Source organism: Triticum dicoccoides, chromosome 2B (genome assembly GCF_002162155.2).
Source record: "Triticum dicoccoides isolate Atlit2015 ecotype Zavitan chromosome 2B, WEW_v2.0, whole genome shotgun sequence".
Lineage (NCBI taxonomy): Eukaryota > Viridiplantae > Streptophyta > Magnoliopsida > Poales > Poaceae > Triticum > Triticum dicoccoides.
This window is the reverse complement of record NC_041383.1, coordinates 696,722,419-696,750,179: the sequence shown is the minus strand read 5'-3', so window position 1 is coordinate 696,750,179 and position 27,761 is coordinate 696,722,419. Positions and strand designations below refer to the sequence as shown.

The following is a 27,761-nucleotide window of genomic DNA, read 5'->3' as shown; positions in this document are numbered from 1 at the left end:
TCTTCTCTCCCCTTCCCAGCCGCTCGCCCCGCCGCATCGCCGCCGCCTCCTCCTGCGGTCGCTCGTCCCTCCTCCTCCACCCAACCCCTAACCCTAGCAGCTCCCGCCGTCGCCGCCGTCTACTTCGCCCAGCCTGCCGGACCGCCTCCGTCCACTTCCCCGGTGTCGTCGCGGTCGTCCTCGCCTGCACACGGCAAGAGGAGCGCCCCCACCCTCTCCTCTCCTCCTCCCCTCATCACGAGCCAGGACAGGGTGGGCCACCATGGCCGGGCAGGTCAGGCGGCGCGTCCAGATCACCGAGGAGCCGCCCGCAAGGTCGGCCATGGCGCAACCGAGCAGAGCAGGTGAGGAGGGAGACGCTGGTTCCTCTTTCCCGCTGCTTGCTTCGTCGCCGGCGCGGCTCCGATGGACTCTGGCGGCTCCTCTCTGTCTCCTTCCTCGCCCCCACACACGGCTCCACTTCCCGCTGGCCATGGGGCTGGCCAGCAGCAGCGCCTCCCTCCCTGCCGCTGCCAGTCCCGGCGCCGCCGACGGGTCCATAGGCAGGTAGCCCCACCACTCCTTCCTCCTCCCCCTTCCTTCACCACGCCCTCCCTTGTTGCATCCTCTATCCGTTTAATTTCTGTTTTCCTGACTCTTGTGTCGGACGAGTGGTTGCTGTGGTAGATTGGGTGCGACTATTTCTGGATGAGTAGTAGTTGCCGCGTGATTTTCCCCGTGCGTGTTCTGAGTTCACATCTGATGGGATTTTGCGTGATAGGTGCCTGTGGTAATGCTTGCAGGGGCAAATATTGGTAACTCGTAGTTTCACTTTTTTCAGATGAGCTAATGTACTGCATGTTAGCAGCAGTGAAAAATGTTACACTGACGAAATATATTTAATCTGCACTGCCTTGACCTGAAATCATCAAAGCTTATAGCAGTAGCGTGCAGTTTGAGAGCAGCAGGAGCTTCGCCTTGGTTGTACTGCCCAGATTGGTTGACACATTGGTTCATTGTCCATGTGTACAATCCTGTTGATTGTGGAGCAGTAAGGAACATGAGGGAATTTTTATGACCTGGACTTATCATGTGTGAATAAAATTAACAGTACAAATACACGTTCTTCAGGCCTTGTTGATCAACAAAATTACCAAAAAAGTTGATACACATGTTGATCTGTAGGTTTATTCGTACAGGGTACTCTTGTGAGTATTTTCCATTTTGAAATTGAAAATAAGCCGTCAAAACTGAAATAAATTGGAGTACTGAAGATCTGCTTGTACTGCCATTTTTTTTGAACTGTGCAGCAAAAGAAATAGTTGCCAATCAGTTAGTAGCATAATTATTGACAGGGAGTATTTAGAACAATCCATGAGGTAGCATAATTATTGATATTAGCTCCATCTATTTTTTGTTTACATGTAATTGCAATGTGCTCTTTTCGAGCTTCACTGTTCAGGATTTTATCATTGGTTATGTTTTTGTGTGGCTTGGCAGAGGCGTCGTTCTTGGTGGTTGAGCCGCTGATGCAGAAGATTCATGGAGAGATTTGTTGGGTGGACGCCGACATCCTTGCCGCCGTCCGGTTGCAGGTTCAGTCTTGCGATCTCATGTTCCATTTGGTTCGCAATATCTATGCTCTTTGCATTAGTACTGGTTAAATATGGCCAAACTAATGTGTGAAAAGGTGCTTGAACCTTCTATATTAAAAACTTTTAGATTTATTCAGCGGTAACATACAAGCGGTGGCTGACCCTATTCTATGTTGCTAGCTTTAGAAAATTGTGGAAGCTACCCGTCCTCCTGTTTTCAACTGAATATAGTTCAAATATATTTGCTTCTATTTCCAATGGTTCTAAACACGTTCCTTAGTTTCTATGAGCAAATGAAGAAGATAACATTTGTTTGTTCTTTGGAATGAAGGAATTCACATAGGTTATTACAGTAAATGCTTACTTTTTTCTCCCCATGACCAGGGTAGTGCTTACAAAAAGAGGCAAGCTGAAGAGGAAGGTTGGAAGAAGGAGAGCAACTGTGCATTGTTATGATTGCCTCTTCCTCCTGTTGCTAAGGTAAGATATACGCATACAATACACTCACTTGATTGTTTCAAAGGGATTCTAGAATTTTTTCTCAAAGTGATACTATTTGCATATTGAAGTTATCCCTCCACAATCCATTTCGTTGTACTTCCTCCAGAAAGATAATATGATCTCCATAGAGGATTGCTCAGTAGAGTGTTTTTATGTTCTCTTTATTAAAATATTTAAGGCTCCAAGCTTCAGAGAATCAAACTCAGGTTCACTATACCATTTTTCATATGCTTATGCTTGAATTGGAGGTGAAGTCTCAGTGTATCAAACCACACAGTGAAACACATATACACATACGACTATACAAGGAAGTGTAAAGAGGTGTGAATGAATAGCATCGGTTATGTGTGTTAGGAATATGCTCTATTATTTTTGCAAGAAGAAACTTGCTCTAAGATCTGTGTGATCAATTTTATGTGTTTCTGCTATACAGTGTCACAGGCAAAAGGACCAAGTGCGGGCGGGTGAGCATCAGGAGTCCAGTTGATTGGCTTCGGCCTTTGAGTTGCTGCTGGCTAGCGGTGCCGCTTCTGAGCGTCTCCTCACCCCTCACTCATGTGGCCCCTTCAACTGGTAAGATCCCCCCCTCTCTCTCTCAAAACTTTGCTGATTAAACATTTAATAACAAATACATACCATACATTGAGCTAGATTTGGTTGCCTGAAAAAGGAAAAATACGTCTCTTTGTGTAATTGTGGTAATCAATTTTAATCTTTCTTGCTTTTACCTTAGTCTTGCTCAATATGGTCTTATACTTTGAAAGTTCTAATCTGGTTAACATTAAGCTTTTGAAGTTCTAGTTATACCTGTGTTGATAGTCATTAGAAGACAACTAAACAACCAAAGGTTAGAGTTCAGTTTCAGTTATGTATCAAATTATTTATTTCATTGAGATGTCTGAGATTTAAATTAGAAGAAATTTTATTAGATTTGCCATGTGGCTACAAAATCCCCTCGCTATTTTTTGATCTTGACAGTCTCTGAACCTGTTATATTCTGTAGCTTTGGAGAACATACTGGACATTCACTGTTGCTTGAGATATATTAATCTGTTCTATTTGAGATATATGGGTCATTGGATAAGTAGGATCCTCTATACCGAAGTGAACATGTTAGAAGTATTTACTAGCTCTCCTCTGCTTTTTTCTGCAGGTGGCACTTTTGCTTGTGTCTTGTTATCTTTTCGAAATGGTGAAGCTGACAATGATAGCCTGTATCACTGATGGCCTTTCATTTGCGGAGTGCTTAGATGGTGGTTATGTTAAGGATGTTGTCTTCTACAAGCAGCAAGCAAAATTGTTGTTCAAAAACATATATAAAGGCCAACATGAAACATCAAGACTGTCAACTGAGACTGGACCGTACCGTTCCAGGTTAAGGTATGTATTTACATTACATGATACATTTTTTGCTTTCAGCAAGATGAGGATAATGTGACTGTTTGTGTGCGTGCGTGCTATATGATACATTTTCGCTTTCATCAAGATGAGGATACTGTTACTATTTGTGTGCGTGCATGCTATATGATATATTTTCGCTTTCATCAAGTTCAGGATACTGTGACTAATTGTGTGGGTGCTTTAGTGGTTCTAGGTTATTGTAGTAGTATAACTAGGCTTCGTTTGCACAAAATCCAACTAGGCTTCGTTTACACAAAATCCAAATAGAATTTAGTTTGGAGCTGGTCAGATCCATGTTGTCCTAAATTGTAAAGTACAGCTACAAGTCTAAACCTGGACATTTTCAGAAACTGGGCATTTTTAGAACCTGAACATTTTCAGTTAGTGGCTCAAAATTGTTCGTATCTTAACGGGCATTCTGATCTGTCTTTTTTGGTAGCTGCGGGTTCAAAAGCGCAGTAATGATATTTGCTTACAGTTACTTCAATTACTACACTTGGTTTATCTTTTAAGGGAAATCAGTTTTGTTTACACTGAAAATAATTTGTGTGCTTATCCCATTAACTTGAGTGTGTTATTACAGGTTGCAGGAATAGCTTTATATTAGGAGCAGCTTCTCCACCACCACTCAGCGGTAGAGGAGGTATGCTTCTTCCCCAACACAACATAGCGTCAGCCACGGTATCCTCGGCCCTCTCCCTCTATCTACCCTCTTCTGTTCCTTACCGAAAAATCATTTTTTTACCTTGTATAATACTTGTGATTTGGACCGATTTGTGTTTTGGGGGGCATCAATTTGGTGCTTCCCCCGTCCATGTGCTGCAGAGAAAAGGAGAAGAAGGGGATGGATGAGCAAGGAGCAGAAGGACCTGAAGAAGAAGGGCAAGGGAAGTGGGGCGATATGCATGTCCAGGGAGGTCCGTCCCCCTCTCCTCCTCTTACTTTCCTTGTACTGCAGCAGCCCTTAATCATCTTTGATTTGTTTTATTCAGTTGTGTTACTTGTTCTCTCCTAAGAAAAACTAGAAACCTGAAGAAAATTGTATTGAAAGTAGTTGAACTTCCAGATTGTACATGTTTTATTTCTCACTGTAAATTAGCGAAACAAAAACTGAGATCTTTCCATCGTGTATGAATGATCCGTTGGAAATATGAAACGACACTGAGGTTGTGCGAAAAAATTTGTGCAGGGTATAGAAAACCAATTAGTGTTGGCTGCCTTGAAGGGAGCCACAAGGAAGAGAGAGATCAGTGTACATGACATGAAGATGATAAGGCGCCACTTCCACGATGACATCAACATCGCCGTGGTCTGTCTTCAATGGCACCTGGGGCGACATCAGATCATGTAAACACCTAATATTTGTACATGGTTATGTCCACCTTCAACGGAAGGCACACATATCCCCATTTGTGGTTTCAGCTTTACGGGAAGTTTTTAGTCGTGTAAGACTAATGCTTATAGTTTGTTTTCAAGTATTTCTGTTGCTGGGCTTATTTTTAAACTATAGTTTGGTTGATGAACTATTTCTACTGAAAAGCTTATTTTGAAAATATAGTTTGGTTGGCGAAGTTGCCTACTATATCACTTAATTCATGTACTATTTGGCAGGACTGGCTATGTTGCTGTAAAAATGTCTTTGTTTTTTTTTGTGTGGAGCAGATTCTTTTTAGAGGCCTTGCCTTGGACTTCCTGGATCCTGATTGTTGTTTCGCGTATCTGCTTTGGGCCATTGCTGTTCTTCTACCACTCATTCATATATTATTTGACCATTTGCTTTGCTAAGATTCAAGTATGATGTAATTTAGATTTGTTCTCTTCAAACTTGCACCAATCAATATTTCTAGCTCTTAGCATTGTCTAATATACAATTTTATTGTATGCAGGACATGCATCCTTTAGCTAGATTCATCTTTGTTTGATGTAGTTCTTTGTGATCTGAAAGCAACTGACTACTCAATACCAATCAGTGCATGGAGGGAACTCCTGTCCACCACGCCGGCGACAGGAACATGGAAAACGCAGTCCACGGTGCCACCAATGAACAAGGTAAACACGAGCTGTCGGTCGCTCATAAATTCTGTACTTTAGTAGTATCGATCTAGGGTTCACGTGAGTGATCTTACTGTTATTCGGGCTGTGTATAAAAATGCTGCCCTTTTCAGAGAGAATACTCCAAATCTATTGATTATAATTTAGTTGTGGTATTGAGTTTTACTTAGTATGAATACTCACATAATGAATCTATTAAACGATCTAAAGGCCACCTATTCACATATTAACTTGTGCCACCGTTGTTTTCTTACTTATCGTGTCATTCTTGTTTTTGAGCCTGGCCTGACACATTCTGTTTCCAAATATATTATACCTATCGAATCATTTGGTGTCTCATTAACTGAAGAGCTGATCAGCCCAAAGTCTATGGTTAATGCCATTCTTGGTAACATTGGTCTGCCTGATGCAAAACAAACAAGGACTACAAGAACTACAATGGACGTGTGAGTGCAATCATCTTTTTCTGGCCGTTCCTGGCGCATTGTTGAATTAGTCACCTTGCCTCTCTTGCACTTAACATTGTCTAATTAGACTTTTCAAAATGATTATCCAGGACTGCTTGGTCTCTCGTTTCGATTAGCCTATCATTAAAGTTGGAAACACCAGAATTGACGCTTGCGTATGAGTGTGTACAGGTTGTCCTTAGGATTTTCTTTGTAGCAAACTCGCTGGATTGTGGATTGGTTTCCTAGGCCATTGTTCTTTGTATAATACTTGAAGCGATCTGCTCGTGTGTGTGACTTTGTCCGATGATTAGGCTTTAGATTTTCTACTGGTTTATCTTATGATTCATGGTAGCATTTGATTTTTTTTTCAATTACTATGTCTCAATTGTCGAACAGGACAGTAAGAATCTAATAAAACTCTTGCACAACAAAGATTGTTGTCCTTTAGTTACCCAGACCTTTGTTTTCATGGTATAAAACCAACTGCTGTCAACTTTAGTACTCTGGAAAATTATATTACCATTCTGAAATTTCCTATGACACAGGCCGAGACAAGCATTGTAAGGATCCCAGTTAGAATGATGCTTGATCTCCTAGTAGAGCATCTTGGGCTTCACAAGGCCATCTGAGACTCGGGCTCAATGAGAACACAATGAGAGTCATCATTCTCTGACACTGCTGTTCAAGACGACCGGACCTGTCCACCGCGCATGCCCATTACTGGTGTATGAACATTGCATCCTTTAATTTACCCTCTATATGAACATTCCATTCTTCAAATATGTTGTACTATCATTCTGGTGGCTATGGAGATGTGTTGTACTGTAGTTTTGGTATCCATTGATGATGTCTTGCTCCGATTACACTTGAATCTGTAGTTTTGGTATCTATTGATGATGTCTTGCTCTGATTACACTTGAATATATTTTTTTATTTTTTTATCCTGATTGAATACATATGATAAGTCTGGCTTTCTACTAACTTCACCATTACATGCATGGGCACATTGTTGAAACTGGCACCCTCGCGCCAAGGCGCACTGCTGATCTAGTAAGGGAGAGAGGGGAGGGAGGAGAGAGGCCAACAGCCGTTCGATTTCGGAAGGAGCGCACGAGATATGCGGCTGAGTTCTTGCCATGTCACTGATCCGTGGCTCACACGGCTCAGCCAATGAGAAAAAAGCACATGAGCTACATTATGTGTGTTTCTTTACTAGTACGTTTTCATATTAATTAGGACCCATAATTGCATTATTTTGTCATACATTTTTATCACAGCCTCTAGGTATCATATAAAGACACGCTACCAAGTTTCAAGAATTTCGGAGTTCGTTTGCATTCTTTGGAATTAAAAAACCAACAAACTTTATGTTTGGGTCGAATATTGGCGCCCTTGTGTTTGGAATTCCTTTTATTTACTTGTATATGGTCTAAACATAGACTCAAGAACGCAAATATGAATTTTCAATCAAATTTTGCCAACTTTTTCACGCACTTGTAGTTCAAATTTGAATTATATCCGTTAAATGTCTAGAAATGCACTTAATGACTTAAATATAGCAAACGGAACCGAAAGATACCAAAATTTTACATGGATCAAGTAATGGTGTATATTCAGTGTATAAAAATTTCCAAGAGCAACGGATGTAGCAACGGTCGCTTTGCCTTCATACCTTGCTCGTTCTCTCTCGAAAACACGTTCCTTCCTCGGAGACGGTCTAGTTTTCAAGTGATGTACATCACAACTTTTACGATATGTTCTCAAATTTATAACACAGCATTTAGGTGTCATATGAAGGCACCATGCCAATTTTCATGTTTTTTGAAGTTTGTCTGCATTTTTTTGGATTTATAAACCGAAAAACTAGATGTTCGGGATCGAGTCTTGGCACTCTCATGTTTGGTTTTCCTTTCTTTTTATTGCATATGTCCTATACATAGACTCAAGAACACAACTATGATTTTTTTACCCTCAACTTTTTCACGCACTTGTAGTTCAAAATTGAATTATATCTGTTAAAGATATAGAAATGCACTTAATGGCTTAAATATAGCAAACGGAGCCCGAAAGATTCCAAATTTTTACATGGATCACGTAATGGTGTATATTGAGTGTAGAAAAAAAAATCAAGGCCAACGGATGAAGGAACGGTCGCGTTGCCTTCACATCTCGCTCGTTCCATCTCAAAAACATGTTTCTTCCTCAGAGATGGTCTAGTTTCCAAGCGATATACATCACAACTTTTACGAAACGTTCTAAAAACTTTACCACTATATTTAGGTGTCATATGAGGGCACCATGCCAATTTTCACGCTTTTCGGAGTTCATTTGCATTTTTTGGAATTTATAAAGCGAAAAACTAGATGTTCGAGATCGAGTCTTGGCACCCTCATGTTTCGAGTTCCTTTCTTTTTATTGTATATGGCCTAGACATAGACTCAAGAACACAAATATGTTTTTTAACCCAACTTTGTCAACCTTGTCACACGCTTGTAGTTCAAATTTGAATTATATCCGTTAAAGATATAGAAATGCATTTAATGGCTTAAATATAGCAAACGAAGCCCCAAATATTCCAATTTTTTACATGGATCAAGTAATGGTGTATATTGAGTGTAGAAAAAGTTTCAAGGCCAACGGTTGAAGGAACAGTTGCGTCACCTTCACACCTCGCTCGCTCCATCTCAAAAACACGTTTCTTCTTCGAAGATGGTCTAGTTTCCAAGCGATATACATCACACCCTTTACGAAACGTTCTCAATTTTTCACCACGGTATTTAGGTGTCATGTAAGGGCACCATGCCAATTTTCATGCTTTTCAGAGTTCGTTTGCATTTCTCAAAATTTATAAAAAGAAAAACTACATGTTCGGGGTCAAGTCTTGGCACCCTCATGTTTGAAGTTCATTTATTTTTCTTGCATATGGCCTAAACATAGACTCAAGAACACAAGTATGGTTTTTTAACCTAACCTTGTCAACTTTTTCACGCACTTGTAATTCAAATTCGAATTCTATTCGCTAAAGATATAAAAATGTACTTAATATAAGCCGAGTGCTGTCACAGTGCACACGGGTTATAGGCCATATAAGCCGAGTGCTGTTGCAGGGCACACAGTTTACAGGCTGCTTCGTGACGGCACCGTCAACCACCTCCGTTTTGGACACGTGGCAGCTATCTTTGCCGTGTCTGCTCTATAAGCCGAGTGCTTTTTTGTGTAGATGCCGTGTACCTCATGTAAGCTGAGGGCTTTTCAGCACCACTCGGCTTATAGACTCCCATAAGCCGAGTCCTTTTTATTTCCCGGGTGTTTGTTTCAGCAAACTCGGTTTAGAGTGACATAAGCCGAGTACCCGAAAAAAAGAACTCGGCTTATACTATTTCACACGGCAAAACGTGATTTTCTTGTAGTGCAATCTCTGCATGATAGTACTATATCTCAACAAACCTGTACCTGTACGCGCGCATGGCGTCTGCATGCCTTGTAAACCAAGGTCCGATCCGATTTCCATTAGTATTCTAGTATTAACGCGTTGTGCATCCAGAGACCAATTCGGAGTGCATTATCTACCATATAGGCAGGTCAATAAATTAACCACGGCCGGCCAAGGCGCGAGGAAGACAGATCGATCGACCGATCATCATGGTCATGGTGATGGAGCTACCTGCCGACCTGCTCGCCGATGTCTTCCGTCGACTTCGTCCGCGTGACCTCGCCGCTGCACGGTGCGTTCACAGCTCCTGGCGCGCCATCATCGACACCGGCCGCATCATGCACCTCGTCCCGCTCCCGCTGGCCGGCATCTTCATCAACTTTCACAACCATGACTTCACGGAGCTCTTCGCCCGCCCCTCGCCGGCACCGGCCATGGTCAGCGCCAAATTCCACCACTACCTGCCCGACGGCGCTTGCGATGCAATCGTCATGGACCACTGCAACGGCCTCCTCCTGCTATTGGGCGGCTACGTGGTGAACCCCGCCACACGGCAGTGGGCCAAGCTGCCCTCCCCGCGGCCGCCACGCCGCTACCGTGACGAGCACTTCCGCAATCACGAGTACATCGCTTTTGACCCTGCTGTGTCGCCACACTACGAGGTGATCGTCGTCCCGCAGTCTCCTTACAAGCATGAAATACTGGACCCTAGGATGGCGGAGTGGGAGTGGCCGCCGTCACCGATGTTGCTGCATGCTTTCTCCTCGAGGACGAACAGGTGGGAGGAAAGATCATTTGAGCGGCAGGGGGAGGCGTTCGGTACCGTTGCCGATGTGCCTTGGTCCGATGATAACAAATGCGGTGTCTACTGGCGTGGACACCTCTACGTTCACCACTATTTTGTCATGAGGTAGGCAGGCATGCACGGACCATCGTTTCTATTATTAGTTTTATAATAAATTTTGTTTCTAATGCGTTCTTTTGTTTGTTTGTTTATTTACTTTATTTATCCACAGAATATGTCTGTCAAGTGGCAAGTATCAAGTAATTAAGCTGCCCCAAGATATTGATACGAGGGGAACTCCCCAACTACGACTAGGAAGATCAGAGAAGGGAGTGTATCTCGCATCAATTGCGTTCGGGAGGCTTCAAGTTTGGATCCTCGATGAGTCTTGTGCTCGTCTTGAGTGGGTCCTGAAGTATCAAGCAGATATTTGGCACATGTTTGCACATCGGAGCTACAATCAAGAAGTTCATGGGTCTTGGATCATGGAGGATGTCAACTATCATTCCTATCATGATAGTTTTCCAGATTATAAGGAACAAGCACCACAAGAAAAAAAAAATGAATGGGACTCGGACAGTGAGGATGTGCTTGGCACCAAAGACAAGATTGATGGGCCGTGCAGAAAAGATATTGACATCATTGGATTTCATCCTCACAAAGAAGTTGTCTTTTTGACTGAATCACTAGAGAGAGGATTGGCATGTCATTTCAGTACCTCAAAGCTTCAAGACTTGGGATACATGTACCCAACACGCTATGATTGGTTTGCTGAAGGCCATAGATTCATAGAAAGCTCGTTTCCATACACACCTTGTTGGACTACAGAGTTCCCTACAAGTAACTGATTTGGAAGCTCGCTTTATGCTACATTTTAAGTTAATAAAAGCACATGTTATCGAAAAGAAGTTTATCGCAGATTCCCTGTTTAGACCAAGCAACACCCTCACCGCAATCAAATGCGATAGAACATGTGTAATGTTACTTTTTTACATTATAGTTGAGACAATTCTTAGGTTTATTATTGTACTTGTTTTATTCTAGATTAATTTATTAGATAGCATTGTGGCCCTTTCTATTGCTCCACAAATCTCGTACATGTGGCATTGGATGGATCTTGTGTTGGAATTTGCTAGTGGGCCTTTGGCCCAAAGCTCACCTAAAATTCTGAAATTCTCTTGGCCCATTCATGCACACATGTAAGTGGTGTGAGTAGGACTAAAGTTTAGTCCCATCCCGGAAGTTGAGAGAGACTTGCACCTCTTGATAAGGTGAGTTCTCCTACCACATGTATGAGCATGAGAAGAGGAGACGTACGCCTCCTCCTCCTCCTCGCCCGCCTCGCCATGCCACGTCTCGCCAGGACAGAGCTATGCACGTTGTCTATATTTTTGCCACACGGGAAAAATTAATAATTAATGTACGCGTTATTAACTCTGTCGTTTCCAATTCTATTGGATCGTGGGGCTGTTACTTGGACGTGGGTTATATAGTCAGGCAGACGTCTACCCTAGCCACCGCCACAACGTATGGTTTCGCACCGTTCCACATCATTGCGCCGCCACGCAAGTCTTCTCCATCCCTCCTTCCGGCGTGCACCGCAAGAAGGGACAACAAGCCTCCGGAACCCCGCCTCTCATGATCCTGTACGGGAGACGGGCGAACAGGTTTTTCGGGAGCGCACTTGTTTTACTCTTGAAGAAGAAAGTACCCTTTATGTAGAAAGGCAATAAAAACCAGGTAATGGCAAAATTTGCACGCAATTTACACATAAATTGTGCTTTGTTATAATATGCAAAAATAAGGGTATTACTATTAAAGAAAGAAAATGAAATAAAATAAAAATTAAAATGAAAACAAAATAATGAATTTTTCTAGGGAAGAATAAAAAATTTAGGGAAGATTGAAACCCTTTGAGAAAAAAAACAAAAACAAAATAATGAAGTTTTCGAGGGAAAAATGAAATCGTTTAAGGAAAATGAAAAACTAAAAAAAATACAAAATAATGAAGTTTTCTATGGAAGAATGAAACCCTTTAATAAAACAAAATACAAAAACTAAAATTAAAACAAAATAATGAAGTTTTCTATGTAAGAATTAAACCCTTTAAGAAGAAAGAAAATATAGAAACAAAAACCCAAACAAACTAATGAAGTTTTGGGAAAATGAATACCTTTAAGAAGAAATAAACTAAAAAAATAACTTGCACACAAGTATGCCATGGAATTACACTTTTCTAAATGCCAAAAATAAGCATATACATTGCAGTTTTTGCTTCTACTATAATTTACAAACATGGTGTATCATACTTGCATGTCTACTGACTGACAAACACAAAAATAAAAATATTTTTTAAGAAGAAATAATGTATAGTGGCATTGGTATCACCCTTTAAGAAGAAATGAATTTTAAAAAATAGTGATACAATTTGCACACAATTTACACATAAATTGCACTTTTTTAGTTATGTAAGAATGAACATATTATAGTGAATTTTACATAAAAACGAAAATTTTAATCAAGGAACTAATAAGTGGCATTGGTATCGTCCTTAAAAATAGGAATTGAATTAAAAACTAAACATAATAAAACAAATAAAGTTTTCTAAGAGAGAATAAATTAGCGACATTGGTATTACTCTTAAGAAGAAAGAAAATAAACTTGTTGAACTTGTAAGGGCCTCAGTTTAAGGCCGGGCAAGCGCCTCTTTTCTAAAAAAAGAAAAATAAAAAAAACTTGCATACAACTTTCACTGAAATTCCACTTTTTATAATATGCACCGAATACACATATAATAATGCAACTTTAGCGGTCTAGTATAATTTACACACATATTTTGTACTTTCATGCATAGATACACCTAAAAATAGAAAATGTATTTAATTAGCAAAGAATTGCACAAAACAATTAGCATTTGTATTACCCTTAAATAGTAAAGAAAACAAAAAAACAAAAAATTACACACAATTAGCACAAAAAATGCAAATTTTATAATATGTAGAATAAATATATAAGAGTGAAGTTTCCATACTCTGATGTAATTTGTACATGTAGTACTTGCATGTATACATTTTTCCCGCACTCAACATCCGAAATACACATAAAGAAAAATAAACTCAACTGAACAATAAAAAAAATACATGTGCAGAAAACAAAAGTAAACACATGAAAAAAAAGCATACACACACACACCAAAATCCAGCCCAAGAAGGAAATCGACAGACCCAAAATAGGTGTCAATCAAATCCAAACAGCCCAACACCACCAGCAAAATGTGACAAAAAAAGCTACACAAATCTTAAAGCACAATCCAAGGGTCGGAAAATCGATTGACCACAAAACTAAAATTCAGCTGACTGAAATCTAGCTAAAGTGTACTTTTTTTACATTATAGTTGAGACGATTCTTAGGTTTATTATTGTATTTGTTTATTCTAGATTAATTTATTAGATAGCATTGTGGCCCTTTCTATTGCTCCACAAATCTCGGACATGTGGCATCGGATGGATCTTGTGTTGGAATTTGCTAGTGGGCCTTTGGCCCAATGCTCACCTAAATTTCTGAAATTCTCTTGACCCATTCATGGACACATCTAAGTGGTGTGAGTGGGACTAATGTTTAGTCCCACCTCGAAAGTTGAGAGAGACTAGCACCTCTTTATACGGTGAGTTCTCCTACCAATTGTATGAGAATGAGAAGAGGAGACGTATGCGTGCTCCTCCTCCTCACTCGCCTCGCCATGCCACACCTCGCCGCGTCAGACTTATGCACATTATCTATATTTTTGCTACACAGGAAAATTAATAAGTAATTAATTAATAATTAATGTACGCGTTATTTACTCAGCCGTTTCCAATTCTATTAGATCGTAGGGCTGTTGCTTGGACGTAGGTTGTATAGTCAGGCAGACGTCTACCCTAGCCGCCGCCACAACGTATGGTTTCGCACCGTTCCAGATCATTGCGCCGCCACGCAAGTCTTCTCCATCCCTCCTTCCGGTGTGCACCGCAAGAAGGGACAGCAAGCCTTCGGAATCCCGCCTCTCGTGATCCTGTAGGGGAGAGGGGCGATCTTGTTTTTGGAGAGCGCACTCGCGCTACTACTGGCAGTGATGACTTCGCCAACGACAACTTCTTCCCCGACCCTTGCAACCTCCTCATCGACGACATGGGCGACAACATCAACATCGGCAGTCCTGCTCCCACTGCACCGTATGTGATCTTGTCCTCCGTGTTCGAGATTGTGCTAGAATTCTTAGTTCTAGCCTATGCCCTAGATATGATCTGTTCATCTACTATGCTAGTCCGCATGATTAGTCTAATCTCTGTTTTCATCGTCATGATTTATGTACTGTTTATTTGGAATAAACCTCGTAGTAATTTGCTCATATTTTCAACAATCCAAAAACCTGATCGTAGGCAATTTACTCCAAGTGGTTTTGCTGCGCATCTTAAGCCGCCTACCTTTAAGGGGGTGCAATATAATAGGTGGCGCACGAGAGCAGTTTACTGGTTCCAAACCATGTACTGCTATGACGCCACCAAGGGAAAGCCCGAGGGCATTCTTAATCCTGCACGGCAGGAAGCTTTTGAGAAGATGGATACCCTCTTTAAAGGCGCCCTTCTGAGTGTTCTTGATGATTCCATTGTGGATTCGTATATGTCGTTTGACAACGGCAAGGACATGTGGGTTGCGCTCGAGGCCAAGTTTGGGGCCTCGGACACCGACAACGAGTTGTACATCATGGAGCAATTCTATGACTATAAGATGACTGGTGAGCGCTCTGTTGTCCAGCAAGCTCATGAGATACAGTCGCTCGCAAAGGAACTTGAGTACTTCAAGTGTGTGTTGCCGGACAAATTTGTTGCCGGAGGCATCATTGCCAAGCTTCCACCTTCGTGGAACAATTTTGCTACTTCCCTGAAACACAAGAGAGAGGAGTTCTCCGTTTTGGATCTCATTGGTACTCTTCATGTTGAAGAGAATGCGAGAGCAAAAGACACATGTGCTCAAGTTGTTGAGGGAGCTTCTAGTGCCCACATGGTGCAGAAGAAGAACTTCCAACCCAACAAGTTCAAAAACAATAAGAACAAAACTCAAGGCAAAGGCAAGTTTGATGCAAAGAACAAGCCATCACATCATACCAAATTCAAGAAGAATTCTCATAAGAAGGGAAAATGACTATGCCATGTCTGCGGTGATCCTAATCACCGAGCTCCAAAATGTCCTAACCGTTTTGAGGAGCGTGAACATGAGAAGAGTGGCAAGTCTGCTAATGTTTTCATCGGTGATACTGATATGAAGGAATCTGGGTACGGTATTTTCCTGCCATCCTTTCAGTATTTCAATCTCTGGATTAGTTAATAGACACTGGTGCCAATGTACATGTTTGTGCTAACGCCTTCATGTTTTCTTCTTACCAGATCACAGGGACTTCTCCCGTGCTGATGGGGAATGGGTCACATGCCATTGTTTGAGGTGTCAGTACAGTCGATCTGAAGTTTACTTCAGGGAAGATCGTGCGACCGAAGAACGTTCATCATGTGTCGTCCATCAATAAGAATCTCGTCAGCGGATCCTGTTTATGTCGAGATAGTTTTAAGTTGGATTCTGAGACCAATAAAGTTGTAATTTCTAAGTGTGGACAATTTTTTGGAAAAGGCTATGAGTGCGGAGGCTTGTTCCGCCTGTCTTTGTCAGATATTTGCACTAAAGTTATCAACAATGTCTGCCATGATAATGAGTCCAACATTTGGCATTCACGACTTTGTCATATTAACTTTGGTTGCATGACACGGCTAGCCAATATGAGTTTAATTCCGAAATTCACCACTGTCAAGGGCTCCAAGTGCCAAATGAGTGTGCAAGCTAGGCAACCTCAAAAATCCCATAAGACTGCAAAGGCAAGAAACTTGGCGCCACTAGAGCTTATATATTCTGATCTTTATGAGATGAATGGCGTGTTGACAAAAGGTGGAAAGAAATACTTCATGGTGTTGATTGATGACTCCACTAGATATTGTCATGTGTATCTTCTAAAATCAAAAGATGAGGCTTTAAATTTCTTCAAAAACTATAAAGCTGAAGCAGAGAACCAACTTGATCGAAAAATTAAACAGCTTAGGTCTGATCATGGTGAAGAGTATTTTTCCAATGAATTTGATTTGTTTTGCGTGGAACATGGTATAATCCATGAGAGGACGTCTCCCTACTCACCTCAGTCAAATGGGGTAGCTGAAAGAAAGAACCGGACTCTAACTGATATGGTTAACACCATGTTAGATACATCGGGTCTCTCCAAGGCATGGTGGGGGGAGGCACTAATGACTGCATTGTTGGAAATATGCCCTAGAGGCAATAATAAAGTGGTCATTATTATATTTCCTTGATCATGGTAATAGTCTATTATCCATGATATAATTGTATTTACCGAAAACTCAAATACATGTGTGGATACATAGACAAAAACATGTCCCCAGTAAGCCTCTACCGGACTAGCTCGTTGATCAAAGATGGCTATGGTTTCTTAGCCATGGACATGAGTTGTGATTTGATAACGGGATCACATCATTAGGAGAATGTGTGATGGACAGGACCCAAACTATGAACGTAGCATATGATCGTATCAAGTTTATTGCTATCTTTTTTCTGCATGTCAAGTATATGTTCCTATGACCATGAGATCATGCAACTCACTGACACCGGAGGAGTGCCTTGTGTGTACCTAATGTCGCAACATAACTGGGTGACTATAAAGGTGCTCTACAGGTATATCCGAGGGTGTCTGTTGAGTTAGCATGAATCAAGACTGGAATTTGTCACTCCGTATCACAAAGAGGTATCTCAGGGCCCACTCGGTAGTACAACATCACAATAAGCTTGCAAAGCAATGTGACCAATGAGTTAGTAATGGGATCTTGTATTATGGAACGAGTAAAGAGACTTGCCAGTAACGAGATCGAAATAGGTATGGAGATACCGACGATCGAATCTCGGGCAAGTAACATACCGATAGACAAAGGGAACTGCATATGGGATTAGCTGAATCCTTGACATCGAGGTTCAACCGATAAGATCTTTGTAGAATATGTTGGAACCAATATGGGCATCCAGGCCTCGATGTTGGTTATTGGCCATAGAGGTGTCTCGGTCATGTCTGCATAGTTCTCGAACATGCAGGGTCTACACACTTAACGTTTGGTGATGGTATAAGTATAGTTGAGTCATTATGGTGGTCACCTTGACTCTTGCAGAAAGTAAAAGACCTAAAGTAAAAGATAGGCCCTTCGCAGAGGGAAGCAGAGGTTGTCATGTGCTTTTAGGGTGGATGCACAAAATCTTAATGCAAAAGACGTCGCTTTATATTGCCACTTGCGATATGAACCTTTATTATGCAGTCCGTCGCTTTTATTACTTCCATATCACACGATCATATACAGCTTATTTTCTCTGCACTAATAAGTCATACATATTTAGAGAACAATTTTTATTGCTTGCAACATGACAACTTACTTGAAGGATCTTACTCAATCCATAGGTAGGTATGGTGGACTCTCATGGCAAAACTGGGTTTAAGGATATTTGGAGGCACAAGTAGTATCTCTACTTGGTGCAAGGAATTTGGCTAGCATGAGGGGGAAAGGCAAGCTCAACATGTTGGACGATCCATGACAATATACTTTAACTAAGATGTGAGAAAACATAACCCATTATGTTGTCTTCCTTGTCCAACATCAACTCTTTAGCATGTCATACTTTAATGAGTGCTCACAATTATAAAAGATGTCCAAGATAGTATATTTATATGTGAGAACCTCTCTCTCTTTATTACTTCCTATTAATTGCAACGATGACCAAAACTATGTTTGTCAACTCTCAACAACTTTTATGCCTCATACTCTTTATATGTGAAGTCATTACTATCCATAAGATCAATATGAACTCTTTAATTCTTTTTATTCTTTCTATTTTCTCAAGATCGTAGCAATATAGCAAAGCCCTTGACTCAACACTAATCTTTATTAGATAGCTCACGGACTCGATTACATAGAAGGATCACAAAGCAAAACTCGAAACTAATTCATACCAAAACTTTATCTACTAGATCAAGATATTACTAAAAGGATCGAACTAAGAAAAATGGTAAAGATAGGAGTGTGATGGTGATACAATACCGGGGCAACTCCCCCAAGCTTGGCAGTTGCCAAGGGGAGTGCCCATACCCTTGTGATTATGTCTCCTTCTTCAGAGTTGGTGTTGTGATCTTCTTGGAGATGATGCCCCTCAGGATACGATTCTCCTCCTCGAGCTTATTGACTTGTTGCTTGAGGTCCATATTCTCCTTGCGGAGCTTGCCCGTGAAGGCTACAGCTCCTTTTACCCCAGGATGCTGCATAGCTTCTGGAGAACAAGTGACACCCTTTTTCATATTTTCATAAGAAAGAAATTTAACATTGGAAGGGATCACCGAGTTTGGAATAGCTGAGCTTTGTAGTTCCCCCATCATGAATCCTGCTTGGAAGCGGGAGGTAACTTCTTGATCCTCCTCCATGGCATCTATCCTTTTCAAGTCGGCATCCATCTCATCCTCCGTTGATGGCCCAAAGTGATAAGCATCGTTGTTTGCTCCTGGACCTGGCATCGGGTGGGACACCCAACTCTCCCCAACTAACTCTTGAGACGACATCTTGCTCTAAATCTGTAACAGAGACAACTCGAAACAAAGACAAGATTTTTGCGTGATACGGTGGTCAAAACCTTCGGGAGATTATATAATGATTTTTTACCGCAAAAGAAGTAACGTGCAAGAAAACGAAGTCCGGAAGGCACACGAGGTGCCCACGAGGCAGGGGACGTGCCAGTAAGGGTGGGCGCGCCCTCCACCCACGTGGAGGCCTCGTGTCCTTCCCGGACTACTTCTTATTTCCTTAAATTCTTAAATATTCCAAAAGGAAGAGAAATTTCTATTAGAATTGTCTTGGAGTCGGTTTACTTACCGTACCACATACCTATTCCTTTTCGAAGTCTGAAACATTCTAGAAGGTGTCTCTTATGTATTCCTCCAGGGTTATGGTTTCAATAATATTTGTTTCAACATTTATGGGATTACCTGAGATATAATGTTTGATTCTTTGACCGTTCACCATCCTCGGACTTGTGCCTTCGAAGTTGTTGATTTTTATGGCACCAGAACGATAGACCTCCTCGATAACGTAAGGGCCTTCCCATTTAGAGAGAAGTTTTCCTGCAAAAAATCTTAAACGAGAGTAGAATAGCAACACATAATCACCTACGTTAAACTCATGCTTTTGTATTCTTTTGTCATGCCATCTTTTAACCTTTTCTTTAAACAGCTTGGCATTCTCATATGCTTGGGTTCTCCATTCATCAAGTGAGCTAATGTCAAATAACCTCTTCTCACCGGCAAGTTTGAAATCATAGTTGAGCTCTTTAATAGCCCAATATGCCTTATGTTCAAGTTCGAGAGGTAAGTGACATGCTTTTCCATATACCATCTTATACTGAGACATACCCATAGGATTTTTATATGCAGTTCTATAGGCCCATGTTTATTGGAAGAATTCTTTCTAGACCTATTAACAGTCTTTTGCAAAATTAATTTGAGCTCTCTATTACTCAGATCTACTTGACCACTAGATTGTGGGTGATATGGAGATGCAATCTTATGATTAACATCATACTTAGCAAGCATTTTACGGAAAGCACCATGAATAAAATGTGAACCACCATCAGTCATGAGATATCTAGGGACTCCAAACCTCAGAAAAATAACTTCTTTAAGCATCTTAATAGAGGTGTTATGATCAGCACTACTAGTTGGAATAGCTTCTACCCACTTAGTAACGTAATCAACAGCAACTACAATATGTGTATATCCATTAGAGGCAGGAAAAGGTCCCATATAATCAAAGCCCCAAAAATCAAATGGTTCAATAACAAGAGAATAATTCATAGGCATTTCTTGACGTCTACTAATATTACAAATTCTTTGACATTCATCACAAGACAAGACAAACTTACGAGCATCCTTGAAGAGAGTAGGCCAATAAAAACCGGATTGCAATACCTTATGTGTAGTTTTGTCTCCAGCGTGATGTCCTCCGTATGGTTCGGTGTGACACTTGCGTAGGATCTATTCCTGTTCATGCTCAGGTACACAACGTCTAATAACACCATCTACTCCTTCTTTATAAAGGTGTGGGTCATCCCAGAAGTAATGTCTTAAATCATAAAAGAACTTTTTCTTTTGCTGGTATGTGAAACTAGGTGGTATAAATTTAGCAACAATGTAATTAGCATAATCAGCATACCAAGGAGGAGTACGAGAAGCATTGACAACCGCTAATTGTTCATCAGGAAAACTATCATTAATAGGCAGTGGGTCATCAAGGACACTCTCTAACCTAGACAAGTTGTCTGCAACGGGGTTCTCAGCTCCCTTTCTATCAATAATATGCAAGTCAAATTCTTGGAGCAAGACAACCCATCTAGTGAGTCTAGGCTTAGCATCTTTATTTTCCGTAAGATATTTAATAGCAGCATGATCAGTGTGAATAGTAACTTTGGAATCAACAATATAAGGTCTGAACTTATCACAAGCAAATACAACTGCAGAGTTCTTTTTCAGTAGTAGCATAATTTCTTTGGGCAGTATCAAGAGTTTTACTACATATTGGATAACATTTTCTTATCAACTCTTTGCCCTAGAACAACACCTACAGCATAATCACTAGCATCACACATAATTTCAAAGGGTAAATTCCAAACAGATGGTTGAACAATAGGTGCAGTGATCAAATTTTTCTTAAGGATTTCAAATTCTTCTACACAATCATCATCGAAGACAAAAGGAATATATTTTTGCAATAAATTAGTCAAAGGCCAAGAGATTTTAGAAAAGTCCTTAATGAACCTCCTATAAAAACCGGCATGACCAAGGAAACTTCTTATACCTTTAATGTCCTTGGGACACGGCATCTTTTCAATAGCATCAACTTTAGCCTTATCAACTTCAATACCTCTTTAAGGAATTTTATGCCCCAAGACAATGCCTTCATTAACCATAAAGTGGCACTTTTCCCAATTCAAGACGAGACTAGTGTCTTCACATATCTGCAAAACTCGCTCAAGGTTGCTCAAGCAATCATCAAAAGAGGATCCATCAACGGAGAAGTCATCCATGAATACCTCACAAATATTTTCACAAAAGTCAGAGAATATAGCCATCATACATCTTTGAAAGGTAGCAGGTGCATTACATAAACCAAAAGGCATACGTCTATAAGCAAAAGTACCAAAAGGGCAAGTAAAAGTAGTTTTTGATTGATCCTCCGTGGACACAGGTATTTGAGAGAAACCAGAATAACCATCTAGAAAGCAGAAATGTGTATGTTTGGATAGTCTTTCTAGCATTTGATCAATGAAAGGTAAAGGGTAATGATCTTTCTTAGTAGCTTTATTTAATTTACGGAAATCAATTACCATCCTATAACCTGTAATAATTCTTTGCGGGATCAATTCATCTCTATCATTAGGAACGACAATAATACCTCCCTTTTTAGGGATGTAATGGACAGGACTTACCCAATCACTATCAGCAATGGGATAAATTATACCTGCCTCAAGGAGCTTTAGTATCTCCTTTCTTACCACTTCTTTCATCTTAGGATTTAATCATCATTGATGATCTCTCACTGCCTTGGCGTCTTCGTCTAGTCTAATTTTATGTTGGCATAGAGTGGGACTAATGCCCGTAAGATCATCCAGAGTATATCCAATAGCAGCACGGTGCTTCTTCAGAGTTTTCAATAATCTTTCCTCTTCTTGCTCTGAAAGGTTAGCACTAATAATAACAGGATATATCTTCTTTTCATCAAGATAAGCATATTTAAGATTATCAGGTAAAGGTTTAAGTTCAAACACGGGATCACCCTTGGGTGGAGGAGGATCCCCAAGGATTTCAACGGGTAAGTTGTGTTTCAAAATAGGACCCTGTTTAAGGAATACTTCATCTATTTCCCTTCTTTCGTTCATAAACATATCATTTTCATGGTCTAGCAAATATTGTTCTAACGGATCAATAGGAGGCACGACAATAGAAGCAAGACCAATAATTTCATCCTTAGTAGGCAATTCTTTATCATGGGGTTGTTTACGAAACTTAGCAAAATTAAACTCATGTTTCATATTTCCCAAGCCAATTGTAACAACATCCTTTTCACAATCAACTTAGCATTAATGGTATTCTAGAAGGGTCTACCAAATATAATGGGACAAAAGCTATCTTGTGGGGAACCAAGAACAAGAAAATCAGCAGGGTATTTAACCTTCCCGCACAAGACTTCAACATCCCTAACAATCCCAAATGGTGAAATAGTGTCTCTATTAGCAAGCTTAATTGCAACGTCTATATCTTTTTTCTCAGCAGGTGCAATATCATGCATAATTTCTTCATATAAAGAATAAGGTATTGCACTGGCACTAGCACCCATATCAAATAAACAATGATAACAATGATCTCCTATTTTAACACAAATAACAGGCATGCCTACAACAGGTCTATGTATCTTAGCATCGGGTCTACCAATATTAGCAGCTTCATCACAGAAGTAAATAGCATGCCCATCTATATTATCATCCAAGAGATCTTTAACCATAGCAATACTAGGTTCAACTTTAATTTGCTCAGGAGGTGTATATGTTTTAGTATTACTCTTACGAACCACAGTTGAAGCTTTAGCATGATCCTATATTCTAACAGGGAAAGGTGGTTTCTCAACATAAGTAGTAGGAACAATAGGATCATTATAAGTGATAGTCTTTTCTTCAACTGTAACAAGTGCAACTACTTTTACTTCGATGGGAGGATTATATTTAAACCACTTCTCCTTAGGGAGATCAACAAGAGTAGCAAAAGATTCACGGAAAGAAGCTACTATCTCAGAGTCAAGTCCATATTTAGCGCTAACTCCATGAAAAACATCGGTATCCATAAAAGATTTAACACAATCAAACTTAGGTGTCATACCTGACTCCTTACCATCGTCGGAACCCCAATCTTCAGAGTTGTGTTTAATTCTTTCCAATAAGTCCCACTTGTATTCAATAGTCTTCAGCATATAAGAACCAACATAGGAAGTATCGAGCATTGTGCGATTGTTGAGAGAAAGCCGAGCATAAAATTTTTGAATATTCATTTCTCTTGAGAGATCATGATTGGGGCATGAATATAACATTGACTTAAGCCTCCCCCAAGCTTGAGCGATGATTTCTCCTTCGCGAGGCCAAAAATTATATATGTAATTATGATCACGATGAACAAGATGCATAGGATAGAACTTCTGGTGAAATTCCAATTTCAATCGTTTATAGTTCCAAGATCCCGTATCATCACAAAGCTTATACCATGTCAACGCGTCTCCCTTCAAAGATAAAGGGAAGACCTTCCTCTTAACAACATCATCGGCCTGCAAGCTTAAATAATCCACAAACTTCATCCACAAAGATAAGGTGTAAGTTGGGATGCAATGTTCCACCTCCTTCAAAGGGGTTAGCTAGCAGTTTCTCTATCATACCCGAAGGAATCTCGAAGTAAACATTTTCAGTAGGTTCAATAGGTTGAGGAGCAACTATTTGCTCTACTGACCGGGCGAAGATGCCCCGAACAAGCCCCTCAAAGGATTAGTTTCCATAGTAACAAGTGACAGAAAATTTCAGCACACTATATAAATGTTTCCTTACCAAGTTCCACTCACCAAAGGCGCTTCACTCCCCGGCAACAGCGCCAGAAAAGAGTCTTGATGACTCACAAGTATAGGGGATCTATCGTAATCCTTTCGTTAAGTAAGAGTGTCGAACCCAACGAGGAGTAAAAGGAAATGGCAAGCGGTTTTCAGTAAGGTATTCTCTGCAAGCACTGAAATTGTAGGTAACAGATAGTTTTGTGATAAGATAATTTGTAACGGGTAACACGCAATGAAAGTAAACAAAGAGCCGCAAGGTGGCCCAATCCTTTTTGTAGAAAAGGACAAGACTGGACAAATTCTTATAATGAGAAAAGCGCTCCCGAGGACACATGGGAATCATCGTCAAGCTAGTTTCATCACGCTCATATGAGTCACATTCGTTACTTTGATAATTTGATATGTGGGTGGACCAGTGCTTGGGTAGCCCTTTCTTGGAAAAGCATCCCACTTATAATTAAGCCCTATTGCAAGCATCCTCAACTAGAGAAGAAGTATTAAGGTAAACCTACCCACAACATGAAACTAGTGGTTCCAAATTAGCCCCTTACGAAGCAACACATAAACTAGGGTTTAAGCTTCTGTCACTCTAGCAACCCATCATCTACTTAATACTTCCCAATGCCTTCCTCTAGGCCCAAATAAAGGTGAAGTGTCATGTAGTCGACGTTCACATAACACCACTAGAGGAGAGACAACATACATCTCATCAAAATATCGAACGAATACCAAATTCACATGACTACTAATAGCAAGACTTCACCCATGTCCTCAGGAACAAACGTAACTACTCACAAAGCAAATTCATGTTCATGATCAGAGGAGTATTAATATGCATTAAGGATCTAAACATATGATCTTCCACCAAGTAAACCAATTAGCATCAACTACAAGGAGTAATCAACACTACTAGCAACCCACAGGTACCAATTTGTGGTTTTGATACAAGATTGGATACAAGAGATGAACTAGGGTTTTGAGAGGAGATGGTGCTGATGAAGATGTTGATGGAGATTGACCCCCTCCCGATGAGAGGATCGTTGGTGATGACGATGGTGATGATTTCCCCCTCCCGGAGGGAAGTTTCCCCGGCAGAACAGCTCCGCCAGAGCCCTAGATTGGTTCCGCCTCGAGGCGGCGGAGTTTCAACCCAAAGTCTTTCGTCTGATTTTTTCTAGGGTAAAAGACTTCATATAGCAGAAGATGGGCACCGGAAGGCCACCAGGGGGCCCAGGAGACAGGGGCGTGCCCAATAGGAGGGGGCGCGCCCCCCACCCTCCTAGCAAGGGTGTGGGCCCCCTCTGGTTCTTTCTTTGCTCAATAATTCTTATTAATTTCAAAAATGACTTTCGTGGAGTTTCAGGACTTTTGAAGCTGTGCAGAATAAGTTTCCAATATTTGCTCCTTTTGTAGTCCAAAATCCCGGCTGCCGGCATTCTCCCTCTTCATGATAAACCTTGTAAAATAAGAGAGAATAACCATAAGTATCATGACATATGTGTAATAACAGCCCATAATGCAATAAATATCGATATAAAAGCATGATGCAAAATGGACGTATCACCGGTCGTTGCCACCACTGCTCGAGCTCTGATCTGAGGAAGAGCCGCCGTCATGAGAAGAAGAGCGCGCACTGCTAGGGCCAAGCTCACCTTCGCCACCCTCGTCGTCACTGCCGTCCTCCGGGCAGCACCCCACGCGGCGGCCGTCCTCCCTAAACACCCTCACGTAGAGGGTTACCAGGACGTCGTACTTGAAGTGGAGGGTGCACCTTCCACCCAGGCCTCGCACGCGGGGGAACGTCTGCCAGCCGCGGGTCAGGACCATTCTGCCAAAGCTGGCAACCTCAGTCCCGACCCACGAAGCTCTGCTACAGCAGCCATCAGCGTGCAGCCAGAGATTATCAAGCCCCGAGGATGGAAGCTCGCTGGAGAAGAAATGCAGAAGCCGGAGCGAGGTGCCGGTTGGGCTCTCCGACCACACCACGAACTCGAGGAGCACGTCCAGCAAGGAGAAGCGCGGCTGAGGAGGGCGCACGATCACCGCGAGCCTCCCCTCGTCATGGGGGCTGCTCCGAAGCCGGTGGCCCCCGCCGCGAGAAGAGGTGCCACCGCAGGCACCAAGAGAAACGCCAGCTCCAGGGGGCGTGCACCCGCCCCCCTGCAGGCTGCTGCAGGGGTCGCGGGGTGCTTATGGGGACGGTCGCGGCCTCTCTTGGGAGGCAGAGAGGCTGGTCCCTCCTTGGAAGCTTTCCCCTTCTCGACCGTCGAAAACCTCCTCGTCTACGCCATGGAAGCAATACGAAGAAGGAGAAGAAGCGGGCGGCAGGAAGACGAAGGAGAGATGAGTAGGGGGGCTCTGCCCCTTCCCCACATTTATAGCCAAGGAAGGCCAATGGCCAGCCTCCACGACCTCGCGCTATGATGATCTTCTGCATGCCGCATCATTCAGTCAAGTCGAATAGTTGCCGAGGCAGCTTGGGGAAGTGGAGACGCCCACGTCCCAGCAATCGCCATGCGTCATCAAGGCTGCAGGCGGTTAGGGCCCACGGCGCTTTGCACTTGCCCTTTGGCTTAGCCTAGAAGCCAAGTCCGAGCGTGCCTTGGGCCCGGGGGCTACTGTCGGCGTTCTAGATATGGGGGTATCCAGACTTTCCTGCCTGCGGCCCACCGTGTGACTCCACCAATGGCATGGTATGGCCCAGCTTCGACATCAACAGCTCAAGACCCTCACGAGGGGCCAAACCTCGCGAGGCGGACGACGCCAAGACCCCTGAGAGGATTGGCCTCTTCAGGCTGGCTCCTGAGGGGCGGGGAGTTCTATGCAAGGTGCACCTCATGAGGCTCAGCTGACGTGAGCCATGAGGCCAAGGCCAGGCGGGCGTAGAGCGCCAGTTTCCTCTTTGGTGCAAGGGAGGCAAGCTGCAGGCACGGAGTCCCGAGGAATCAGCCAAATGTTTCCATTCTAGTGGAACAAGACCAAGACCACCAAGATGGCAGGACAGAGGTCATCACCGAGCCCACCGCAGCGTCACGTCCAGGGGCTTTTCGCAAGCGAAGACCACTTTTGTCAGGATAAGTTGTACTACTTGTCCCCTTTCAAATCTAGCCGTTGTGGGATCCCTTCCCGCCAACATTTGGGAAGAGGGCCAAGGCCACTATAATCGGACTTAGCCACCACCATAGAGGGGGATCGGATCGTATTTGGTCTAGTTCACATCCCACCAGCTCTCTTGAGCTCAAGAACACCTCACCTCCTGAGGCCAGTTCATCCACTGTACTAGTTCATCCTCAGCCCTTCGAGGCAATCCACCAAAACGCTGAAGTAGGGTATTACACCGCAAGGTGGCCCGAACCAGGATAAACTGCCGTGTCCCTTTGTCTCTTCGAGCTCGTTGCGCTAGGCTTAGGAGGATCGCGAGTAGGCAGGCTGGGTAGATTGAGATCTCTACATGCACCCCAGAGTCCGAACCTTTCAAGGATTTGCGGAACCCGTAATCCGACAGAGCTAGGCAATATTGCTCTAGTGCTACACTTATATCTTTTTAGAACGCGGTGGTGATTTTATTTTATATAAATTGATGAACTCTCATGCTTCACTTATATTATTTTCGAGGCCAGTTATTGTCACTTATATTATTTTATAGAAACACGAGGGTAAGGCACTTTATATGAGCGGCGGTCGGGGACGAGCGATGGTCTTTTCCTACCAATCTATCCCCCTAGGAGCATGCACGTAGTACTTCGTTTCAATAACTAATAGATTTTTGCAATAAGTATGTGAGTTCTTTATGACTAATGCTGA

At 42.0% G+C, this 27,761-nt stretch overlaps 1 long non-coding RNA gene across 3 annotated transcripts in view; it reads left to right on the top strand.

The window, feature by feature from the left end:
- The first annotated feature begins 7 nt into the window (after positions 1 to 7).
- Positions 8 to 27,761, top strand: part of LOC119365686 — a 41,080-nt gene continuing 13,326 nt past the window's right edge. Inside the window, exons 1-11 of one of the 3 annotated variants that reach the window (XR_005175724.1) lie at positions 8 to 546; positions 1,480 to 1,574; positions 1,959 to 2,054; positions 2,509 to 2,648; positions 3,229 to 3,455; positions 4,060 to 4,393; positions 4,666 to 4,823; positions 5,139 to 5,268; positions 5,363 to 5,525; positions 5,878 to 5,974; positions 6,523 to 6,572. This is a non-coding gene — a long non-coding RNA (uncharacterized LOC119365686). Of the gene's footprint in view, positions 547 to 1,479; positions 1,575 to 1,958; positions 2,055 to 2,508; positions 2,649 to 3,228; positions 3,456 to 4,059; positions 4,394 to 4,665; positions 4,824 to 5,138; positions 5,269 to 5,362; positions 5,526 to 5,877; positions 5,975 to 6,522; positions 6,573 to 27,761 lie in introns of those variants that run through there. The other 2 variants (XR_005175722.1, XR_005175723.1) reach the window with 2 other exon arrangements.